Below are 25,118 nucleotides of genomic sequence, written 5' to 3'. Positions count from 1 at the left end.
TTCCGAGATTGAATGGCTTGTCATATAAAGAGCGCTTGATGGCTCTGGGCCAGTATTCACCAGAATTCAGAAGAATAAGGGGTGACCTCTCTGAAAACTATTGAATGGTGAAAGGTCTTGATAGAATGGTTGTGGAAAGGATGTTTCATAGTGGATAATCTATGACCAGAGGACACAGACTCAGAATAGTGAGGTGTCCATTTAGAATGGAGACTTCTTTAGCTGAAGAATGGTGAGTCTGTGGCATTCTTTGCAACAGGCAGCTGTGGAGGCCAAGTCTTTATGTATACGAGGCAAAGGTTGATAGATTCTTGATTGGTCAGTGATACAGGAAGGGATACAGGAAGAAGGCAGGAGATTGGGGATGAGAGGAAAGACGGATCAGCCTTGAAGGAATGGTGCAGACTAGATGGGCTAAATGGTCTGGTTCTGTTCCCATATCTTATGGTCTTATAAAAATAGCCAATATGCAAGGGAGAGGGATTAGATTAATTAGGAATCATTGGTTTAATTAGTTCTGCACACTATCATGAGCAGAATCACCAATCTGGTGCTGTACAGTTCTATATTCTAAGACTTCTGCTAAGGTTGTTCATTGGTCATATTCTTCACTCTTTGCCCTCAGCTCTGTGAGTTGTCCTCTTTCCAGCGTCTGTCCAATTCCATTTTGAAAATCCTAGTTGACTATATTTCTTTCAACCGTGAAGGCGTTGATTTGCACCTTGGAACGACTCTCCACATACTGAAGCCATTCTTCCCACAACACCCATAACTTTAGACTTGTCTCTCCTGGATCCCTGCTAACATTAAGTCTTGGTTGATAATATTAAAATATCAAGCATGCATAATATTTGCTTGTGGGACAATACTTTTTCTATATTGCAGCAGTTATTACATTGTCAATAAAATTCTGGTAACATAAAGTCACTGATGTTGTGAAAAGCTCTTACAAAGCTCTTTCTCCTTCTTCCAAAATATGAGGCAGCTTGGGTGTTGACTGGCCTCCGGGGAATGGTAAAACTGAAGGTTGATCTTGCCCCACTTCACTGTCTCTGGCATGCTGTGAGCAAGCAACTGATCCCCAAGATCTCTCTGAATTTGGCATCAACCATGTTTAGGGCACAAGATTCCACGCTCAAAGCCAATCTCTATGTAATGGAAATATACAGCTTGACTCCTATATACTCATAATCCAGAGGTCAGATTCTGCTCTATCTCCATCTGCAGGTTTGCAGATGATATCATTGTGGTGGGCTGCACCTCAAGTAACAATGAGTTGGAGGACAGGACGGAGATAGAGGGCCTAGTGCCACAGTGTCATGATAACAACCTTTCTCACAATGTCTGTAAAACTAAAGAACAGGTCAGTGGAAGAGAACAGTGCACATTCTCGTGTCTATGATGACACTGAGGTGGAGGTGGTTGAGAGCTTCAAAGAGCGAACGTCACCAACCGCCTGTCCTGTTCTAACCACATAGATGCCACACCCGAGAAAGCACACCAGTAACCCTAATTCCTCAGGAGAATAAAGAAATATGGCTTATCTTTGTAAATAATTATTGTCAACTGCAGCATAGATGCATCGTGGTAACTGTTCTCTCTCTCAGACTGTAAAACAACTGCGAAGAATTGTGGTCACAGCTCAGCACATCCCAAAAACGAGTCAAGGACTGTATGGACTCTCAATACCTCTCGGTGCCTCAGTAAAGCAATGAACAATATCATCTGTTTACCACTCACCACTCTGTTCTGTCTTTTCTCTTCTTCCCCTCCCATCGGCAGAAGAAGCAGATACCTGAAAGCACATAGCGGCAGACTCAAGGACAGCTTGTATCCCGTTAATACTGTTGAATAAACCTTTTGTATGATAAGACGGACTCTTGATCTCCCAATATATTTCACTATGGCCCTGAACCTTATTGCCTGTTGGCACGGCACTTTCCCTGTAACCGAAACACTCTATTCTGCATTGCTTTCCTCTCAAAGAACTGATGTGAAATAATCTGTACGGATGGCATGCAAAACAAAGTTTTTCGTAGCACCTTTGTACATCTAACAATAATAAAACAATTACCATCCACTATGTAAGGGAAAATATGTGATGTTCCTGAGTAAATGGGGCTTTCCTGAGAAGGAACAAAGCAGGTTTCCAGCTCTTCTAGAGTAGTCTAGACTTACTAAGAGTGACTGATGACAGAGAGGTATGCTGAGCATCCTAGATAAAGGAAATAATGTAAAAATTAACAATCTAATGTTAATAATTAAGATTTAAAGATGGTAGAGATTTCATGGGAGCTTTGGGTCATGAAGTCAAACACACAGAAACAGTCTGGCGACTATTCAGCTGATCCTATGCTAATCTCAGTTCATTCTCTCAGAATTCCCATACAATCCCTCCAGGACCTACTGCCCACTTACACACTCGGGGCAACTTAGAGCTGACGAATAACCTAGCCATCTGCAAATATTTGAGATGTAGGAGGAAAGCCGAGCACCCAAGGGAAGCTGATGTGGTCACAGGAAAAATGTGCAAACTCCACAAAAATCTACTGTGCCTGAGGTTGGGATTGAACCCAGAATTCTGGAACAATGAGGATACAGCTGTACCAGCTGCACCACTACACCACCCACAGCTTGTTGTGCCTCCCTATGTTACAGGAGCAACTGCACTTTAATGAGCTCTTAATTGAGTGCCAAGGCTGTGTGAGGTCCTGAGATTGTGCAAGACAGAATCATAATCTTTAATTGTGGGTTTCCCAGCTTCTGCAACGTATCTTTCAAGGAGCATTTGACGTGTGTGCAGCATCCATCAGAGTTGAAGCAAACAACTGAATCTTGGTCAGAAGACCATTCGCATCGGAGTAGTGAAATGGAGACTCAAGGGACTGGATGCGCTTGAATCTACAACAGGAAAACTGAATGAAAAGCTCAAACCAAAACGTTGACTGTCCATTTCCCTGCACATATCCTGCCTGACCCTTGAGTTACGCCAGCAGCTTGTTTATTGCACCAATTCACACTTTGGTGCCCATGCTAACCCTCTGAACACTCTGGTCCCACCCCACACTCTCACTACAGCAAGTGAATGTGCTGGAAGTAGTCCAGGCAGGACGCTTACCTGGAATATCTGTCTTACAAGGAAAGATCATACAGGCTGGGCTTGTATCTACTGGAATTTGGAGGAAAGAGAGACAATTTAGTTATTTAAAAGTTATACTTTATTTGTAAGAAACATAAACAGGAAATACAATACAATCATTTCCAGTCTTTCTTTATTTCCATTGAGTCATCCAATCAAAAGTTCTGCCATGAAGCTATTACATGGTCCCAACCCCACAGTGTCCAGTAACAGTGAAACCCCAGTCTGTGGTCCTTCCCCACAAAACCTTTAAGTAGAATCTAAAACTACAGAACAAAGTCAGGGCCTTTGGCCCACCATATCTATCCTGACCATGATGCCAAATTTAAATAATCCCATTGTGTTCATACCCCTCGACCACACCCCCGGACACTGTTTCCACTGGTGGGGTAAACCAGGAGAGGGTAGCCAGTGGCCTCGTTCCCCAGTGAGGTAGGGACTTGCCTGTCCTAGAATGTGAAGTCATCTCCTGCGGACTAGCTGGACGAGATCTACAGTGAGATCCAATGGTGAGGAACGTGGTACTGCAATGCTCCATGGAGAGAGAAGGGCATTGTGGTCCACTGCAACCAAGGAAGACCGCAGCTTGTGACACCTGTCCATCCACTGGACCTGGACTTCTGAGGTCGAGAGAGTGGAACTGCCCCAGTGCAATGGCTTTTCCATTGTAAAAACTCTTCCCCCCAAGGGTTTACTGTCATCATCAGACATGATGGACAATCATCGCCATATCTGTTTCCACCACCATCCCTGATGGCCACCATTCTCTGTATGAAAAATAAAATTACCCTTCAGATCTCCTTTTAACGTTATCCCTCTCACCATAAAACTATGTCCTCTAGTATTTGTAACAAGCTCTTTGGGCCTGTGGGGGGTGGGTATCGGTCATCACTGGGCTCCGAGGTTTTCAGAGCACCTGAATTGGTTAATCGTTGTTTTCATTTACAGTTCCTTGTGTTTTTCTTGAGTGGCTTGCTCATTGTAATGCTTTCTGTTTAAACTTGTTAAGTTTACTTTTATAGACGCGGGGTTTCCGTGTTACTTGTATTATTTAAGTGGACGCCCGATTAGTGATAATTGCAGGGTACTAGTTTTGAGAATGTTGCATCTTGTGGTGTCACCTGGCCGAGCCACCGACCTTCTGTTGGAAATCTTATGAACAAACTTTCGTTACCATCTCTACTTTGGATTCTGTATTTCCTTTGCACTTAGGTTCCGATATCGCCAGTGCACATCATGACAGTATTAGACACTTACATCCTGGAACAAAGGCACCACATACCCTACCTATATCTCTCAAAATTTTATATACCTGTATCAGGCTTCCCTTTAGCCTCCAATGCTCCAGAGAAAACAATCCAAGTTTGTCCAAACTCTCCTTAAGCACCCTCTAATCCAGGCAACATCCTGGTGAGCCTCATCTACATCCTCTCCAAAGTCCCCACGTCCTTCCTGTAGTGGGGCAAGCAGAACTACACTCTGCACTCCAAAATCAGCCTGACAGAAGTTTAATGTAGCTGCAAAGTGACTTTCTTACCCTACGACTCAGCTTTACAACCAATGAAAGAAACATGCCATACACTTCCTTTACGAGAGTAACACATACAAAATGCTGGAGGAACTCACCCAGTCAGGCACCATCTATGGAGAGGAATAAAGAGTTGACATTTTGGGCTGAGAGTCTCTTTATCACCCTATCTATGTATATTACCACTTACACAGGGCAGCACACTTGGACCCCAAGATCCCTCCATAATCTGTGTGTCAGGAAGATACCTTTTCTTGTAGGCAAATTTAGAATGGGGTTAACATTTAGAATATTTTCTTTCTTCCTTGGAAGGTGGGGAATGTCTGGAACTCACTTTTTCATGGGCATTTTTAAGATAGATGAGGAGCAAATGGATACAGAGGATAGGTGGGAATATGGAGCAGAATCACAGAACCACAGAGCACATAACAGGCCCTTCAGTTTATCACACCTATTGTACCCATCTACACTGAGAAAGCACAGGAGACCGCAGATCCTGGAATGTGGAATGACAAGCAGAATACTGGAAGAACAATGGGTCAGGCAGCATCTGTGGCAAAAGATATAAGTCGACATTTTGGGCTGAGACCCAGCATCAGGGCTGAGGTGGAAGGTGAAAGAAATTCAAAGTTGAGTTTATTGTTGGATGCACAAGCCCATGTATAAATAGATTCAATGAAAAGCTTACTTGCTGTAGCATCACATTAGAGATCCAACATTCATACGAAAAACATGAATGAAATATGAATTAATCAATGTTTACAAGGAAGAACAGAAATAGAACAAATAAAAATGACACTGAGTCCATTTTAGTTCAAAGTGAGGAAAGTGGTCGTAGGCAAACACGAGGAAATCTGCAGATGCTGGAAATTCAAGCAACACGCACAAAATGCTGGTGGAACGCAGCAGGCCAGGCAGCATCTATAGGGAGAAGTACTGTGCCGGTTGGTTCAGGAACCATATGATCGAAAGGAAGTCACTGTTCTTGATGCTACCAGTCAGGCTACCTTCAACAGTACATCTGCAGAAGTTTGTAGAAGATTGCTGGCTTTTAACAGTGCTGAGCTGTGCTGCTAAAGGAGATCTCTGAAGGAAGAGGGGGAAGTGCCAGGGGATGGGGAGGGATGAGAAAACCATGGAATCACAGAAATCACAGGGTTGTCTATACTAACTCATGTACCAGCACTTGGTCTAGAACATATGTGCTTTGAGGTTATACAGATCAGCCATGATCTTACTGAGTCAGACTCAAGGGGACTAGTGCAGCTTATTCGAGGATTTGTCTGTTGAAATATGCTTTGCCCATGACCCTTTGAGGCTCCTCTCCAAATCCCTGCTCAAATAATTTACACGATTGGCCCGCCGTCATGTTAAGCTCAAAAATTCCAGTCCCCAATAATTCTTTAAGTGTAAACAATGCTTCTGGTTTCGCTGTTATATGAGTGCTTGTAAAAGATGTCCTGTATTGTAAGTCATTGCCCTAAAACCACAAGCAATGAAACGTCAGGTCACAGATATCGAGGACTAACACCAGCTGATCTGCACTGCCATCTCCTGTTGGTTCTCCCTGCCTCTGTGAAATTAGTTCTGTTTGCCCAGGTCTGTGCTTGTGCAAGCGTGAGTGGGGGTTCAATGAGGATGTTGAATACAGGAGCTGGGACATTATGTTACAAAGGTACAAAACCTTGATAAGGCCACATTTGGAATACTGTGTACTGTTCTCATCAGACTGCTATAAAACGGGTGTCATTAATTGGGAAAAGGTGCTATAAAGACTAATGAGACTTGAGGGCTTGAGTTATAAGAGACAGCATAGTCTGGGACATTTTTCCCTGGAACATAGGAGGCCGAGGAGACAGAGAAGCCATACAGATTTTTCAAAAATCATGAGGGGAATAGATAAGGTGAAAGGTCACAGTACCCCAGGGTAGGGGTGTCCAAACCTAGAGGGCAAAGGTTGAATGTGAGAGGGGGTCTGAAAGGGTTTTTTCACAGAGAGGGTGGTTGGTTCATGGAATGAGCTGCCAGCAGAACTGGCAGAAGCAGGTATAATTGTGACATTTAAAAGGTAGGTACTTGTTATAGGGAAGGGTTAGAGCAAGAGTTACCAACCTTTTTTTATGCCATTGACTCCTACCATTAACTGAGGGGTCCGTGGACACCAGGTTGGGAACCCCTGCTTTAGAGGAAAATGAGTCAAACACAGGCATATGGGTCTAGCTCATTTAGACAAGTTTGTCAGCATAGACAAGTTAAGCCAAAGAGATTGTTTCCATGCTGTACAGCTCCTTGACTTCATGGCTCTAAGTGTGAATATATATGTGAGTGTGCATGTAGGTCCATGAACATAGAATAGTATAGCAGAGGGCAGGTCCTTTGATCCATCATGTCTATGCTGACCACAAGGCTGATTTAAACTGCACATCTGCCTGTATGTGATCTACATCTCCAAAACCTGGGCCCATGTTCCTCCCTCTGCAACTGGATCCTTGACTTGCTCATCATAGTCAGTGCAGATCAGCAATAACATCTCCTTCTCGCTGACAATCATCACCGGCTCACCTTAATGATGTGTGATTAGCCCCCTGCTCCACCCTCTCTACACCCATGACAGTGTGGCTAGGCATGACTCAAAGGGTATCTATAAACTTGCCAACGACACAACTATTGTTGGCAGTAATTCAGGCAATCACAAGTAGTGTCGAAACAACAACCTTACACTCAATATCAGTAAGAGCAAGGAATTAATTGGGCACATCAGGAAGGGGAAGTTAAGGGAACATGCACCAGTCCTCATCGAGGGATTGGCAGAGGAAAGGATGAGCAGTTTCAAATTGCTGAGTACAACATCTCTGAAGATCTACCATGGGCCCAACATATTGATGCAATTACAAAGAAGGCATGACAGCGGCAGTATTTCATTAGGAGTTTGAGGAGCATACAGAATAACAGATCTTGTTTACTGTACCATCATTTGCTTCTGCAGGGATCCAAAGACCTGGACTGTTAAAGAAGGTGGCTGCAGTAACAGTGAGTGGGCCTGTTGGTTGAAGGTATTCAAAATGCACTGAAATCTGGGACGATTGGTAAACAGCAAATGTGATCCCTTTGTTCTAAAAGGCAGAAGGTGGGGAACTGTAGGCCAATTAATTTAACATCTATTGCTGGCAAAATGCTAGAGTCAATAATCAAAAAGGAAATAACTAGTCATGTCACAAAACTGAACCTATTCAAGGTCAGCATGGTTTTATAAACAGTAGATCATGTTTGACATATTTGCTCAAATTCTCTGAGCATCTGAGTTGATAGAGAACCCACAGGTGTAGTACATTTACATCTCCGAAAGGTGCTTGACAAGACTCTTTGTAAAATCCAGGTGTACATGTTTGAATATCGATTATTACCCACCCTTTTCACCATTCCCAATTGCCTCTCTCACCTTATCTCCTTACCTGCCCATCATCTCCCTCTGGTGCTCCTCCCCCCCTTCCCTTTCTTCCAGGACCTTCAGTCCTCTCCTATCAGATTCACCCTTCTCCAGCCCTGTATCTCTTTCACCAATTGACTTCCCAGCTCTTTAGTCCACCTCCATCCCTCTCCCAGTTTCACCTATCCCCTACCATCTGGTACTTCCCTCTCCCCCATCTTCCCTACTCTGACCCCTCGTCTTTTTTTTCCCAGTCCTAATGAAGGGTCTCGGCCTGAAACATCGACTGTTTGCTCCTTTCCATTGATGCTGCCTGGCCTGCTGAGTTCCTCCAGCATTTTGCATACGTTGCTTGGATTTCCAGAATCTGCAGATTTTCTCTTGCTTGTGGCACACATTAAAAGCTCATAGAAATCAGAGGAAGTGTATTGAAGTGGTTACCATAGAATACTGTAGCTAGGTTTTGTTCAGCTGGAGGGATGTAACCAGTGAGGTGCTGCAGGGTCTTGGTCCATGATTGTTTACTATGGACACGAGTGGCTGGAAGTGGGAGTGAAATCTCAGCTTTTCAAGTCTGCCGTGACTTGTAAATAGGCAGAAGGGCATGTTGCTATGAGATCACTGCAATTCTGCAATTGGAGATTGAGTAGTTGGGTGAAAAATGAGTTTAATACAGTGAGATCATGCACTTTAGTTAGAGGAACAAAAATTCCGATTATTATCAGAATGGCGAGAGCCTGCAAAATGAGTGAAACTCGGAGGGATCTGGGTGCTTCAGAGCACGAACCACAAAAAACCAGCAGGCAGGTGCAGCAGCTAATTAAGAAGGCAAATGATATATTAGACATTATTGTATAAGGGTTTGAGTTTTGTGAAGGAAGGTTTTGTTACAATTTTACAGGGTGTTGGTGAAGCCACACCTGGAGCATAGTGCACAGATTTGATCTCCTCACCTAAGAGAGAATATGGCAGAATTGGAGACAGTCCAAAGAAGATTGGCCTGGAATGTGAATGTTGTCCTTCCAAGAGAGGCTAAACAGGCTGTGGCTGTATTCTTTGGAGTTCAGGACAATGATAGATGACCTTATTAAACACAAGCTAATCATAAGTGTGTATGAAAGGGCAGACATGGTTTCATAGTGGGAGAATTTTGAACGAGGAAACATACAGTGTAACTCGAATAATCAACCAAACTTGGGACATTGATAGTGCTGGACAAAAAGGCTTCCTCAGTTAACTATAAGATGTTACTACAATTAAACATAGAAGCATAGAAAACCTATAGCACAATACAGGCCCTTCAGCCCACAAAGTTGTGCCAAACATGTCCCTACCTTAGAAATTACTAGGCTGAACTATTGCCCTCTATTTTTCTAAGCTCCATGTACCTATCCAAAAGTCTTTTAAAAGACCCTATCATATCCGCCCTCACCACCATTGCCAACAGCCCATTCCATGCACTCACCACTCTGAGTTAAAAACTTACCCCTGACATCTCCTCTGTACCTACCCCCCAGCACCTTAAACCTGTGTCCTCTTGTGGCAACCATTTCAGTCCAGGGAAAAAGCCTCTGACTATCCACACAATCAATGACTCTCATCATCATATACACCTCTATTAGGTCACCTCTCATCCTCTGTTGCTCCAAAGAGAAAAGGCCAAATTCACTCAAACTGTTTTCATAAGACATGCTCCCCAAGCCAGGCAACATCCTTGTAAATCTCCTCTGCACCCTTTCAATGGCTTCCACATCCTTCCTGTAGTGAGGCAACCAGAACTGAGCACAGTACTCCAAGTAGGGTCTGACCTGGGTCCTAAAGTTATATTTCATTTTATTTTCACATGTTCCATAGCAGTATCATAAGTTTTCCAGTGAATCTGGTGAGTTTAAAGGGTGTGTGAGCCTGGGCCTGGCCACGATCCTACCCACATTCCTGGCCCAGGCATTCTGGCCCCAACCCTGGGTCCAACCACACACTAGGGCCAGGTCCTCTTTCCACAGATTCCACCTGATCGGCTATTTCCATTTTTGTATCAATAGCAGAAGGCAGTTTAATTAGTTTGGCATAGACTAGATGGGTTGAAGGGCCTACTTCTGTGCTGTATTTTTCTCTGATTCTATGGCAAGCAGTGAGGTTGGTAAAATAAGCATGTTTGCTTTCATCTGTCAGGGCAATGAGTATAAGAGTCAAGAAGGGAGGTTGCAGCTGTATGAAACTTCAGTTAGGCTGCTTTTGGAGTATTGCGCACAGTTCTAGTCTCCCCATTACATCAGGGATGTGAAGGATTTGGAAAGTGTGCAGAACAGGTTTACCAGAATACTTAATGTTTCATTTTAAGACCTTTCACCTGGTCCAGGTAATGGACCCAACACAAAACATTTCTCTCCAAAGATGCTACCTGAACCATTGAGTTCCTCCAGCAGATGGTTTGGTGCTCTGCATTCCAGCATCTGCAACCTGGATGACTCCAAGAATGAAAGGGTTATCAAACGAGAAACGTTTGATGGCTCTGGGTCTCTACTCGCTGGAACTTAGAAAGATGAGGGGGAATCTTACTGAAACCTTTTGAATGTTGAAATGGCCTAGACAGACTAGATGTGGAAAGGATGGTGGGGGAGTCTAGGACAAGGGGGCACAGCCTCAGGATAGAGGGGAGTCCATTTAAAAAAGAGACGTGGAGAAATTTCTTTAGCCAAAGGATGTTGATTCTGTGGAATTTATTACCACTTGCAGCTGTGGAGGTCAGGTCACTGGGTGCATTTGAGGCAGAGCTTGATAGGTTCTTAATTGGTCATGGCATCAAAAATTATGGGGAGAAAGCCAGGGAGTGGGGCTGAGGAGGGGAAGAAACGATCAGCCATGAATGAATGTTGGAGCAGACTCGATAGGCCAAATGGCCTAATACTGTTCCTATCTTTTATGGTCTTCTGCATTGGAGTATATTAGATGTAAAGCAAGGAGGAAAAGCTTGGATTATTTTCTCTAGGTTAAACGGAGATATGTTATGTAAGGTAAATAGTCAGAGTCTTTCTCCCAGGGTAGAAAGCTTAAGTACCAGAGGACGTAGTTTTAAAGTGAAAAGGGGAAAGTTTAAAAAAGACTACAGGGTAAGTTTTAACATAGATACTGGTAGGTGCTTGGAATGTGTCGCAAGTGATGGTGGAAAATGCAGATGAACAAGCATCTGACTCTGACTCTCTGAATCTCAACACAGGAGCCTCTCAGGGCCGCGTACTAAGTCACCTCCTTAACTCCCTGTATACCCATGTCTGTACTGCCACCCACAGCTCCAATCTGCTAATTAAATTTGCTGATGACACTACATTGATTGACCTTATCTCAAACAATAACAAGGTGGCCTACAGGGAAGAAGTCATCTGTCTGACACAGTGCTGTCAAGGAAACAACCTCTCCCTCAATGTCGCAAAAACAAAAGAGCTAGTTGTGGATTACAGGGGGAATGGAGACGGGCTAGCCCCAGTGACATCAATGGATCTGGGGTTGAGAGGGTAAACAGCTTCAAGTTCCTCGGTATCCACATCACCGAGGACCTCACGTGGTCTGTACACACTAGCTGTGTGGTGAGAAAGGCACAACAGTGCCTCTTTCATCTCAGCCGGTTGAGAAAATTCGGTATGAGCCCCCAAATCCTAAGAACTTTCTATAGGGGCACAATCGAGGGCATCCTGACTGGCTGCATCACTGCCTGGTATGGGAACTGTACTTCCCTTAATTGCAGGACTCTGCAGAGAGTGGTGCGGACAGCTCAGTGTATCTGTAATTGTGAGCTTCCCATGATTCAGGACATATACAAGGACAGGTGTGTACAAAGGGCCCGTGGGATCATTGGGGACCCAAGTCATCCCAACCACAATCTATTCCAGCTGCTACCATCTGGGAAGTGGTACTGTAGTATAAAAGCCAGGACCAACAGGCTTCTTCCACTAGGCCATCAGACTTAATGAACTCACACTGATCTGAGTAAACTCTATATTACATTGACTGTTCTATTTATTATAAATTACTATGATTGCACATGGCGCATTTAGATGGAGACATAACAAAGATTTTTACTCTTCATGTATATGAAGGATAAGAAATAAAGTCAACTCAATTCAATAAAGCAGGAAATGGATGGATGTAGATGATGTGCAGATAAATACAGTGCCTATAAAAAGTATTCACCCCCTTGGAAGTTTTAATGTTTTATTGTTTTACAACATTGGATCTCAGTGGAGTTAATTTGGCTTTCTTTGACACTGATCAACAGAAAAAAGACTCTTTCATATCAAAGTGAAAACAAATCTCTACAAAGTGATCTAAATTAATTATAAATATCAAACAGAAAATAATTGATTGCGTAAGTATTCACCCCTTTAATATGGCACACCAAATCATCACTGGTGTAGCCAAATGGTTTTACAAGTCACATATTTAGTTAAATGGAGATCATCTGTGTGCAGTTGAGGTGTTTCAATTGATTGTAGCAAAAATATACCTGTATCTGGAAGGTCTAGTTGCTGGTGAGTCAGTATCCTGGCAAAACCTACACCATGAAGAAAAAAGAACACTCCAAACAACTATATGAAAAGATTATTGAAAAGTGCAAGTTAGGAGATGGATATAAGAAAATTTCCAAGTCACTGAGTAGCTTGGAGTGTAGGTAAGTCAATTGTCAAGAAATGGAAAGAAAATGGCACAGCTATAAATCTGCCTAGAGCAGGTCATCCTCAAAAAATGAGTGACAGTGCAAAAGGATGAGGGAGGGAGGCTACCAAGAGACCTTTGACAACTCTAGAGGAGTTATAAGTTTCAGAGGCTGAGATGGGAGAGACTGCACATACAACAACACCTGTTGCCCAGGTGCTTCACCAGTCGCAGATTTATGGGAGAGTGGTAAAGAAAAAGCCACTGTTGGGGAAAAAACTCATGTGAAATCTTGGCTAGAGTTTGCCAGGAGGCATGTATGAGACTCTGAAGACAGCTGGAAGAAGGGTGTATGGTCTGATGAAACCAAAATTGAGCTTTTTGGCCATCAGATGAAATACTGTGTATGGTGTAAGTCAAAAATACACCATCCCTACCATGAAGCATGGTGGTGGCTGCATCACGCTGTGGGGATGCTTCACTGCAGCAGGCCCTGGAAGGCCTGTGAAGGTAGAGGGTAAAATGAATGCAGCAAAATACAGGGAAATCCTGGAGGAAAACCTGATGCAGTCTGCAATAGAACTGCAACATGGAAGAAAATTTGTTTACCAGCAAGACAATAACCCCAAACACAAAGACAAAGCTACACAGGAATGGCTTAAAAACAACAAAGTTAATGTCCTGGAGTGGCCAAGTCAGAGTCCAGACCTCAATCCAATTGAGAATTTGAGGTTGGACTTGAAAAGGCTCTTCACTCACAATCCCCTTGGCAATCTGACAGAGCATGATCAGTTTTGTAAAGAAGAATGGGGAATCATTGCAGTGTCCAGATGTGCAAAACTGTTAGAGACCTGTCCACACAGACTCAAGGCAGTATTTGCTGCCAAAGATTCAGCTACTAAGTACTGACGTGAAGGGGGTGAATACTTATGAAATCAATTATTTTGTATTTAATAATTGTAATAAATTTAGACCAATTTGTAGAAATTTTTTTTTCACTTTGAAATGAAAGAGTCTTTTCTGTTGATCCATGTCAAAAAAAAAGCCAAATGCTTGGATTTGCAGCATCTGTGATTTTTCTCTTGTTTCCAAATTAAATCGATTGTGATTCCGTATTGTAAAAAAATAAAACATGAAAACTTCCATGGGTGGGGGAATAGTTTTTTTATGGGCAATGTGAGTTTAATTTGACATATTCTGCAAAGGCACCACGAGCCCAAGAGCCTTTCCCTGTGCTGTGCTTTTTCTATTTTGTCTTCTATGTTCATTTAATTTTCCAGAATTATTAACTCTCTTGATTTTTAGAGTTCTTACCTGAAGCTAGCTTTATGGCCAAACCATGGTATGTGCAAATAGATACTTCTTCAGTAACAGACTGTGGTATTATGCAGGAATATGTGTGTATATAGTTAGGGAGCCTAAGACTTTTGCACAGCGCTGTACTGCTGCCACAAAAAATCAAATTTCATGACATATGTGAATGATAATAAACCTGATTTAGATATGGCTTGCTATTTTTGGACTGAGTGGGAAGGGGGAATCATGTTTGGGGGGGGGGGATAAAAAGGAAGGGAGCAGGTAGCACCAGAGGGACATTTATCTATATCTATCTCTATCTAAGACTTTTGCACAGTACTGTAGGACCCACTGTGTTTCACCTTAGTCCAATTTGAAATTCTATACATGAATGAAAATTATGTCAATATTCTTCTCACCATAATCATTACAGACCTTCTCCAAAGGTCTGGTTGCTAGTTCTTAACATTGTAATAGGCTTTGCAAGCTTGACGGATCTTGACCTGACAGATTAAGATAATGGGAAGATTTATGTCAGGATGAAGGCCCAGAGGTACTGGATGATGCAAGGGGAAATGGAGCCTGCTGTCTGTGTGGAGTTGGCCTGTTTTCCTGTGAGTGTGTGGATTTGTACCTGTGCTTCGGTTTCTTACCACATCCCAAAGGTGTGTTGGGAGGTCAATACGTTATTGTAAGTTATGCTTTAGTTAATCAAAGTGGAGTTGATAGGGACATGAGACATTAGGAGAAGCAGGGAAATAAGGAGAGGGGTGATGGAACTACTGGGATTACTCTGCTGGGGGCTGGCATAGCCTGTTAGGATGAATGGTCTCCTTTGTGCCATTAAGTATGAGTATAGGTTGTGCACTTGGATATTATGGATGCTTTAATTTATGAAATTGACATTCCTCACCAGCTGAGGTATCCTTCCGGGATGAATGTAGAACCTCCTTGAAGAAATGCAACTTCCCCACCAACTGCTGGACTGTTACACTCAGGGCATAGAAGGAACAGGAGCGTGGCACTAACCTTGTGTCAGGAGCAGACACGAGCCCAGTGAAAATGGTAGAAGGAGCACACTGGCTCACAAAGATACCCACCCTGCACTTATCCCAGCAGACTCTACTAGCCCTATCTGTGGAAGGATCTACTGTTCAGGCCTCATCAGGCACCTCAGAACCTCACAAAAGAAGCAAAAATATGTCACCATCAATCCCGGGGAACTTTTTAAAGAGAGGGCAAATATTTTAAAAAAAATAAACAAAGGTTCTGCCCATTGCCTTCATGTTCACAGTGCTAGTGTGAAGCTAAAGTCTGTCCTCTTGATACCTTTTATCTAAAGAACCCTGTATCCTAAACTAACACAACCTTGTTTTGTTGATATTTATGGGAGGCTTTAATGCACCCTTCTGAAGGTTTGTCTGATTCAGACTACTCTTCGACTTGTTTTAGAACAATGCCACTATGCCTTCTCAGCAATCTTTATGGTTGTAAGCAGAAAATTATCTATTATTTTCAATGTGAAGATCTCACCTTCACTCCTTGATATCTGAATTCTCAGATGGTAACCTTGGCAATGGCTCTGCAATATCACTTTGTTTGTACTTCTATATTTAATTGTACAGTCTTACTAAGTTAAGGGAATTCTTGACCCTAGTGTTACCCCCTCAGCTCCAAGATCAGCTAACAAAGGCTGATGGTCTGTGATAAACTAAAAGGTCAGTCCAATAGAAATTGGTAAATAACAAATTGTTGGAGTTAAACAAGGGTTCAAGCAGCAACTATTGGGGTGGGAGAAGGACTTCAGGAAGGAGGACAGTGCACACATTCCTGTTTGCATCAAATGTTGAGATCAAGAGTAGCTCCTAAGTGTGAACATCAATAACTTGTCCTGTCCCAACTATGTAGATGAGCAGCCAAGAAGTTCACCAGCATTGCTTCCTCAGGTGGCTAAAGAAATTTGACATGTCCCTTTGTCCCTGGAAAAAATGTGGTTATGCTCAGTAGAAAGCATCCCATCCAGATGCAGCACAGCTTGGGATGGCAACTGCTCTGCACGTGGCTGCACAAAACTGCAAAGAGTTGTGGACACAGCTCAGCACACACAAACCAGCCTCCCCTCCATGGACTCCGTCTACTCTTCCTGCTGCCTTGGTAAAGCAGCCAACAGAATAAAGACTTCCTTCTCCCTCCTTCCCCTTCCCATCAGGTGGAGGATATAAAAAGCATGAAAACATGTATCCCCAGGCTCGTGGACAGCTTCAATCTGTTATAAAAGTATTGAATAGTCCCTAATATGATAACATGGACTTCTGACCTCATAACCTGCCCCATTATGTCCTTGAACCTTGTAGTCTGCCTGCACTGCACTTCCACTGTGACAGTAACACTTCATTCAGTGTTCTATCCTTGTTTCCCCTTGTACTGCTCTTGTGATGAAATGATCTGTATGGATAACATGCATGATGAGGTTCTTTAATTGACCTCAGTACCTGTGACAATAACAAACCAATTTACCTATTTAATTTTAAAAAAATCATTGATGCTTTCAATCATGCCCCTACGTCAGGCCTAGTTTCTTCTAATCTCTGCAAGCTTTTGCTTAGTCCTTGGCAACTTGTGTGACATGAACCAATTTTTCCCCCTTCAATCAGTTTTCTTATGATTTCTTCTATGAAACAATCATTAATTTGCAGCCAAACTTTTATACTATGGTGAAGTACCAAAGCCCCACTGTTGGGATGTGTTTTATCAGCTGTTTGCAGCATTTTGCCCCAAATCTATTTCTTGTCTGTCTTCAGTAACTGATATGATGGCATTGACCTGTTGCGAGATCTGGCAAGCATCCAGCAGAGGAATATAAATGCAAGGGGTTCTTCAGATACTGGAAATCCAGAGTGACACGCACAAAATGCTGGAAGAACCAGCAAGTCATGCAGCATCTGTGCAGGGGAATAAACAGTTGATGTTTTGGGCTGAGACCCTTCATCAGGACTGGAAAGGAAGGGGGAAGAAGCGGGAATAAGAAGGTGGGGAGTTGAAGGAGTACAAACTGGCAGATGATAGGTGAGACCAGGTGAGGAGGAACTTAGTTGTGTGGAGGAGGGATAGGTGGGAGAGGTAAAGGGCCAGAGAAGAATAAATTTAATAGGAGAGGACAGTAAACCATGAAAGAAAGGGAAGGAAAAAGGGAACCAGAGAGAGGTGATGGGCACTTGAGGAGAAGAGAAGGGATGAGAGGGTAACCAAAATGGGGAATGGAAAAAGAGAAAAGGGGGATAAATTACTGATAGTTAGAGAAATCGATATTCATGCCATCGGGCTGGAGGCTACCCAGAAGGAATATGAGGTGTTGTTACTCCAACCTGAGTTTGACCTCATTGTGGCAGTAAAGGAGGCCATGGACAGACATGTCAAAATGGGAAGTCAAATTAAAAAGGGAAGCCACCAGAGATCTTACCTTTTGCAAAGGTACCTAATAAGTTGACTGTTTATTCCCCCCACTATAGATGCTGCCTGACCTGCTGAGTCCCTTCACCATTTTCTGTGTGTTGCAGCAGAATATGTCACTGATCTATCTTCTGAAATACTTTCACATTACCTTTTTTTTCCATAATTGCCTTCACTTTTTTTTTACCATTGCATCTAATTTTACCCTAAGATAAACTACCTCTCTCTGATGCAAATTCTGCTTGTCTAGTTATCGGAACCCTTCTTAGGGTCATCAAAAGTTTTCTTTATTTGTGTTGCAGTTACTGGTGCATTATTTTGATTGCATTCATGATGATCTGTTCTCTGCAGTGTGCTAATGGCAGTTTGAATTGTTGGTGGAGATAGTTTCTCTCTACATTGTATTAGTTCACAAAACAAAGTATATATTTGGTGAGCAAGTATATTCCCTTATGTAGAGTGATTATCAGATTTTGCTAAAACTCCTTATTCATGTTTAGCCAAGCGTGTTCATGGAGTCTATGAAACCTGGTTCCTACAGTTTTCTGCAAAGATCATATAAAGGAGACAATGATCTCGAGTTGCCCAGTTCAACGTAACCTTGTAAGGGCAGCACAGTGGTGCGGCAGGCAGATCTACAAACTCGCTGTTCCAGAGACCCAGGATCGACCTTGACCCAGGGTGCTGCTTGTGTAGAGTTTGACCTCCAGGTAGTCTCATTTCCCCCTACATCCTGCAGTTGTGTTACTAAATTGCCCCTTAGTTTATGGCAATCAGAATCAAAGGGGAGTTGACGGATATGTGTTAAAGGGAAAAAGTTGTCTGGGAAATGGGACTGATCACCCAGTAACCTGCTTATTTGCCAGTTCAGAACATCTCTGGTTACATCCATCCGACCTATGGTTGCCTCTACATATTACCAAGATCCCATTATATTATTAAATTCAAAAGTCTGACATGCCTGCATACACTCGTTCTTATAAAGGCCAGGAATAGTTTTCTCTCTCTCGTTCCACATTTAGTAATTGTTCTTTCTTATCAGTTTAATGTGCTCTTGATGCCGTTCATCACAATACTGTGGAGGTAGTTACCATAATCAAGTTATTTTTGTGTATTTTCCAACTTACAGACAAAATTGATTTCTAGATATCTGTTTTTTTTTTTAAAAATGACCTTGTTCATTGCCCAGGCCTGTAATCACTACAGATTCACAGTTTTGTCTGCTATAGATATTATTAGTGACCTGTCATTCCATTTCATTTCAGTTTATCAGTGCCTTTTCTACTGTCACCTTAGCAACCTTGGTCCACACCCTTTCACACACATTCCTGCTGTGCTCTCCACCTCTCCTCCTGTCTGCAACTTGTAATGCATTTATCCTCATTTTTCCCGTCCTTAACCCAATGCAGTGGCCCTGTGTCACAATGCGCTCTGGCAATATGGAACCCATGTGCGGAGGAAAGACGGACTCCGATGAAGAGGTGGCAACAAAAGTTCATTCATACTAATTCCAAAAGAACATCAGTGGCTCAGCTAAGCGACACTGCGAGAAGTAACCTTCTTATAACTAGGATCCCATGGTTAGCGCTAATCAGGTATCCGCTTAAATAATACAAGCAACACAGAATCACTGAGCCTATCAAAATAAACTTAACAAGCTTAAGCAGAAAGCACCACTAGACTAGATTACAGACTGTGAGTTGCTTGAGAAAACCACAAGGAATTCTAAATGATTAACGACTCTTGTTAAACAACAACTAACAAATTCAGATGCTCTGAAAACCTCGGAGCCAAACGCTCTGCAGCGCCCCAGGTGGGCCTGAAGAGCACATTACACTATTAGCCTCGCCCCACGGGAACCGCTTGGTTTGCCGAGTGCTTCCATCATCCTCTGCTTTTGTTTTGGATTTTCAACATCTGCAGCTTTTTGCTCCAATTATCACCTCCTGCTTTTTAAAGGTGAGGGAACCGGTCAGAATTCTGGCAGATCAGCTTTGCATCTGTAGCACCCACATAGGTATCACACAACACTTCAGCATACAATTCTAATCATATGCCCGTGTGATTTTTGAATTGAACACCTGTTATGAAAATAAAACTGCTGGAGGGACATAGTGGGTCACACAGCATTTATGGAGGGAAATGGACAATCATTGCTTAGGATGGGGTTTCTTCATAAGTCCGGATGAGGAGCTGGAGATTGGCAGCTGGAAATCCTTCTCGTGTACCCACACTATGAATCTAGCAACAAGTTTATCAGATGGAGTTATACAGCATGGAAAAAGGCCCTTTGGTCAAACTTGTCCATGCCGTCCCATGTGCCCACCTAAATTAGCCCCTTTTTGCCTATATTTGGCCCATATCCCTCTAAGCCTTTCCTATCTATGTACCTGTCTAAGTGTAAAAGCTGCTATTTGTACCTGTCTCATTCTCTCCCTCTGGCAACTCACTTTTTATACAGATCCTCCCTCTGGGTGAAAAAGCTGTGCATCAGATTGCTATTAAATCTTTCCACTTTCACCTTAAATCTATGCTCTTTAGCTCTGAGTTCCCCAGCCCTGGGTAAGTGAACTGTGTACATTCACTTATCAACCCTACTAATTTTATACACCTCTATAAGATCACTTCTCCTTTTCTTATGCTCTAATGAACAAAGTCCTAGCCTGCCCAATCTCTTGCTATAGCTCAGTCCCTCGAGTCCTGTCCACATCCTGGTAGATCTTTTATGCACTCTTTCTAGATTAATAGCATCCTTCCTGTAACAGGGTGAGTAAAACTGCATACAAGACCCCAGTTGCGGCCTCACCAACGTCTGGTACAAATGCGACATAAATTTCATACTCGGTGCTCTGACTGATGCCAAAAGCTAATGCTTGTTCTGCTGTGATTTTTGTTAAAGAGGGTTTTTTGTTATTAGTTATGACAGTATTTGGTTCCACCCCTAACTGCCCCAGAAATCGAGTTAACCGCAGTGTGGAACTGGAGTCACATCCACACCAGACCACGTCAGACTTCCTTCAGTAACAGGCGTTGATGACCCAGAGGAGTTTTTACAATAATCTGATTGTTCGGCTGCCACGTGACAGAAACAAACATCCTTACAGCCGTTCCAGCTGCTCAGATGGGATTTGAACTTGTGCTTCTGGGCCATGGCCATTCAGAATCAAAGTCAAGTTTATCGTCAGATGCACAAGTTCATGCACGCCCAGGTCCAATGGCAAACCTGCTTGCAGCAGCGTCAGATCAGTAGCGTAAACAAGAAAAACAGAAACAGAAGTTATACAAGACACAACAAATGAACTGAGTCCATTGCAGTGGAAGGTGGCGACACTGTTGCTGTACAGAGGTAGTGATTAGGGTTGTGTCAGTTGGTTCAAGGCCCAAATGGCTGAAGGGAAGTAACTGTTCTTGAACCTGCTGCTGAGGGAGTTCAGGCTTCTGTGCCTTCTATGAGTAGTTGAGACAAGATGGCTTGGCCCGGGTGGTGAGGATCTTTGATGTTCCATTCGCCCTCCTGAAGCAACACCTCATGAGGACATTTTCGATGATAGGAAGGATGTGCCTGCCCTTATACCTCTTGCCTTCAGGGCCCCAAACAGTCCTTCCAGGGGAGGCCACACTTCACCTGTGAGTCTCTTGGGGTCATATACTGTGTGGCCTCCTGTATATCGGTGAGACCTGACGTAGATTTGGAGACCGCTTTGCCGAGCAGCTATGCTCCGTCCACCAGAACAAGCAGGATCTCCCAGTGGCCACCCATTTTAATTCCACTTCCCATTCCCATATGTCCATTCATGGCCTCCTCCACTGTTGTGATAAGGCCACACTTAAGTTGAAGGAACAACACCTCGTATTCTGTTTGGGTAGCCTCCAACCTGACGGCATTAACATCGATTTCTCAACCCTCCAGTAATGCCCCCCCCCCCCACCCTTCATTTCCCAATTTCCCATCTCCTTTTCCCCCTCTCATGTTATCTCCTTGCCCGCCCATTGCCTCCCTCTGGTGCGCCTCCACCCCTCTCCCCACTTTTTCTTTCTTCTATGGCCTTCTGTCTCTTACACCAACCAACTTCCCAGCTCTTTGCTTCATCCCTCCCCTCCAAGTTTCACCTATCACCTGGTGTTTCTACCTCCCCTCCCCCCACCTTTCAAACCTACTCCTCACCTTTTTTTCTCCAGTCCTGCAGAAGGTCTTGGCCCAAAACGTCGACTGTACTCTTTTCCAAAGGTGCTGCCTGGCCTGCTGAGATCCTCCAGCATTTTATGTGTGTTGCTAGGATGTACCTGTGATGTACTGAACACTGTCCGTTACCTATTGCAGCTCTTGAGTTCCTGTGCATTCAGATTTCTGTACCAGACCATAATGCAGCCAGTCAGGATAGTTTCAACAGTACATCTACAGTATAGAAAATTGTTAGGGATGTCCAGCTGTTGGTCCAGCTACACTATCCTACCACAAACCTGCAGGACGTTTGGAATATTTACACCTTGTCAAATCAGCTCCATGTAGGTTAGACGTAGATATTATTTCTCAGCAGGCGTCCATTTGGTCCAACAGTAGTGGTTGTCCATCGTGTCTGATAATGACAGGAATCCTGTGAAGGAGAGTTTTTTTAAGTGTAAAAGCCATTGCACTAGGGTATTTCCACTCTCTTGATGTCAGAAGTTCAGTTCCAGTGGTATGAACAAGCGTCACAGACTGGGGTCTTCCTTGGTTGCAGTGGGTGGCCATGATGTCGTCGTGCCCTTCGCTCTCCACAGAGCATCGCGGTACTGCCTTCCAGGCCATTGGATCTCACTGACTTCACGTGCTGGGAAAGGCATGTCCCTAACTCACTGGGGTATAAGACAACTGGCAACGTCAGCTGGCTTAGCTGTTGACGTGGTGTACCAGGGTGTGGCCGCTGTCGCATGCAAACAGCTACTTGGAGCCACAGGTGAGTGTCCTTTGGGAGCCAAAGGTAAGTAAGCTGCCCCAAAATGGACCCGACAAGCTCCTTCACCACAGGTGCTACCCCTCCCTGCACACCCCATACACCACCTTCCACCAGTACTATTACCCATAAGCTATTCACTCTGAAATGACCACCAACTCCATAGAAACATACAGTATGGAATTGGGCCCTTCAGCCCATCGAGTCCTTGCCAGCCATTTATATTAATCCCACTTAGAACCATAGAACATTACAGCACAGAAACAGGCTCTTTGGTTTGGCACAGCCAAGAAGGGTCATTTTTCTGCTTAGTCCCACTGACCTGCACCTGGTCCATATCCCTCCGTACACCTCTCATCCATGTACCTGTCCAAGTTTCTCTTAAATGTTAAAAGTGAGCCCGTATTTACCACTTCATTTGGCAGCTCATTCCACACTCCCACCACTCTCTGTGTGAAGAAGCCCCCACTAAAGTTACTTCTGCTCGCATTTCTATTATTTGTCCCAAAATCCCCACCATTCATGTGCACAACTGGGGCAAGCAACCTGCCAGCATATCTCCGAGATGCAGATGGAAACCCGAGCACGTGGAGGAAATCCACGCCGTCACAGGGAGAATGTCCAAACTCCACACAGGCAGCGCCAGAGCGATCCCCAGTTCTGGATGGAGTGGAGGTTTCTGCAGCCTGCAGCAGCACTCTGCCCGCTGTGCACCGTGCCACTCACATCCATCCAATCTCCAGTAAACCTCCACCCTGCACCTTCTGCGACACCTCTTTCCTGCAGTGCACAGAACTGTACACGTTGCTGTAGATGAAAAGCATTCATTGCCAGAGCTGGGGTTGAGTGTGTGGCCATTGTAACAGACACAGAACGCTGGAGGAGCTCTCATCTACGGGTAGCCTCTATGGAAAGGAATAGATGGTCGACGTTTTGAGCCGAGATCCTTCATCGGGACTGGAAAGGTGTGGCGAAGAAGGCAGAATATGTAGATGGGGTAAGGGGTATAAGCTGGCAGATGATAAATGAAGCCAGGTGAGGGGGCAGATGGATGGGTGAGGGAAGGGCTGATGAAGTGAGAAGCTGGGAGGTGATAGGTGGAAAAGGCAGAGGGCTGAAGACCATAGGAGAAAGGGGAGGAGGAGGGGCGCCAGAGGGAAGTGATCGGCAGGTGAGGAGATCATAAGGGGAAAGAGAGGAGCCAGAATGGGGAATTAAAAAAAAAGAGAGTGAGTGAAATTACTAGAGGTTAGAGAAATTGGTGTTCATTCTGTCAGGTTGGAAGCTAGCCAAATGGAATGAGTTGTTAGTGTGCAGTCATATACCTGGGTTAATGAATCTGAGGGCTTTTGCTCACTTGGTCATTGCGTTGTACAGCATTGAAACAGATCCCTTGGCCCAGCTCGTACATACTGCCTATTTCTCCACGTTTGGTACATATCCCCCTGTGTACATTCTCCATCCCTGTGTCTGTCCAAGTGCAACTTAAACTGCTCATGGTCAGCAGATTACGAGCCCTCTCAAACATCCTATATCAATATTTGGAAGGTCATCCCCTGGAAGTTAATTCTCAAACCAACCTCATTATTTGTCTTCTGTCTGCTACTGACAAATTTTTAACTGACACTATTGTTGTATGCAGGGTTATTGTGGGTGGTTGGGGGAGTTGTGAGTTTCTCAGAGCACCTCTCATCCCCCCCCTGATTATAAAGGATGATGTTTGTAGCCACTTGCTCCTACATTCCCCCCCCCCCACTTCTCTGCCACAGGCTCTGTCAATACAGGTGATGTTTGCACTGACCTACCGTGAAAGAGCCCTCCTACTCCAAACAAAACTACAGGCTCTGTATTCTTTAGAAGAGTGGGGGGGGGGGGGGGGAGATATTACTGAAACACATTGGATCCTGAAAGGGCATGAAAGTGTAGATTTTGAGATTTTTCAATCTTGGGGATGATCTCAAACGAGGGAACAGAGGGTGTAGTCATTTAAAATGGAGGTATGTAGAAACGTGTTTGTACAGAGTATAGCCAACAAGTAGGATTTGCTTCCTCAGAGTCATGGAGGCTATATCATTAGGAATATTTAATAAAGCTAAGTCTTTGAAAGATCTGGGAATTGAGGTTTGTGGGGGACTGGCACAAAAGGAGGAGATGAGGCTACAGAAGCTAAGTATGAACATATTGAGTGGCAAGGTTGGCTTGAGGGAGCAAGTACCTGCCCTGCTCCTATTTTGTTGTGCTGCCTTTTAACCTAAGCTTAGTTCTTTCAAGATCTCCCGGGAGATACGGTACAAGAACTCAAGAAGTCGAGTCATTCGAGTTTACTGTCATGTGAATCATTACAGTGAGGTTTAGGTAGAATGAAAAATGTGCTTGTAGCAGCATCACGGGCTGATAATACAGACAATACACAGAACATTAATTACACAGATAGCCATTCAATACTGTGAAAAAGGCAAAAGGAACATGGCACAACAAAAAAAAACACAAAGACGTAAGCATGGTGGTGGAAAAGGTGGTCTGTAGTTTTCATTTGCTGGGGAAGGATTGGGGTTGTCCAGGTCAGTTCAGGATATTTGTAGGAAAGTCACTGCTTGTTAGAATGGTGGTGTGGCACTTCAGGCTTCTGCACCTCTTGCCTGCTGGTGGCACTGAGAAGTGGGCATGGCACGATGATGGGGCTTCTTAATAATA

At 43.8% G+C, this 25,118-nt stretch overlaps 1 long non-coding RNA gene across 1 annotated transcript in view; it reads right to left on the bottom strand.

The window, feature by feature from the left end:
• Window positions 1-25,118, bottom strand: part of LOC140733154 (uncharacterized) — a 162,517-nt gene that overhangs the window by 55,369 nt on the left and 82,030 nt on the right. The window contains exons 2-3 of the long non-coding RNA XR_012100234.1: window positions 3,119-3,169; window positions 1,741-1,795 (exon numbers count right to left, since the gene is read on the bottom strand). This is a non-coding gene — a long non-coding RNA (uncharacterized lncRNA). The remainder of the gene's footprint in view (window positions 1-1,740; window positions 1,796-3,118; window positions 3,170-25,118) is intronic.

Source organism: Hemitrygon akajei, chromosome 9 (genome assembly GCF_048418815.1).
Source record: "Hemitrygon akajei chromosome 9, sHemAka1.3, whole genome shotgun sequence".
In the NCBI taxonomy this organism is placed as follows: Eukaryota; Metazoa; Chordata; class Chondrichthyes; order Myliobatiformes; family Dasyatidae; genus Hemitrygon; species Hemitrygon akajei.
The sequence above is the reverse complement of the archived record's forward strand: the minus strand, read 5'-3'. Positions and strand labels throughout refer to the sequence as shown.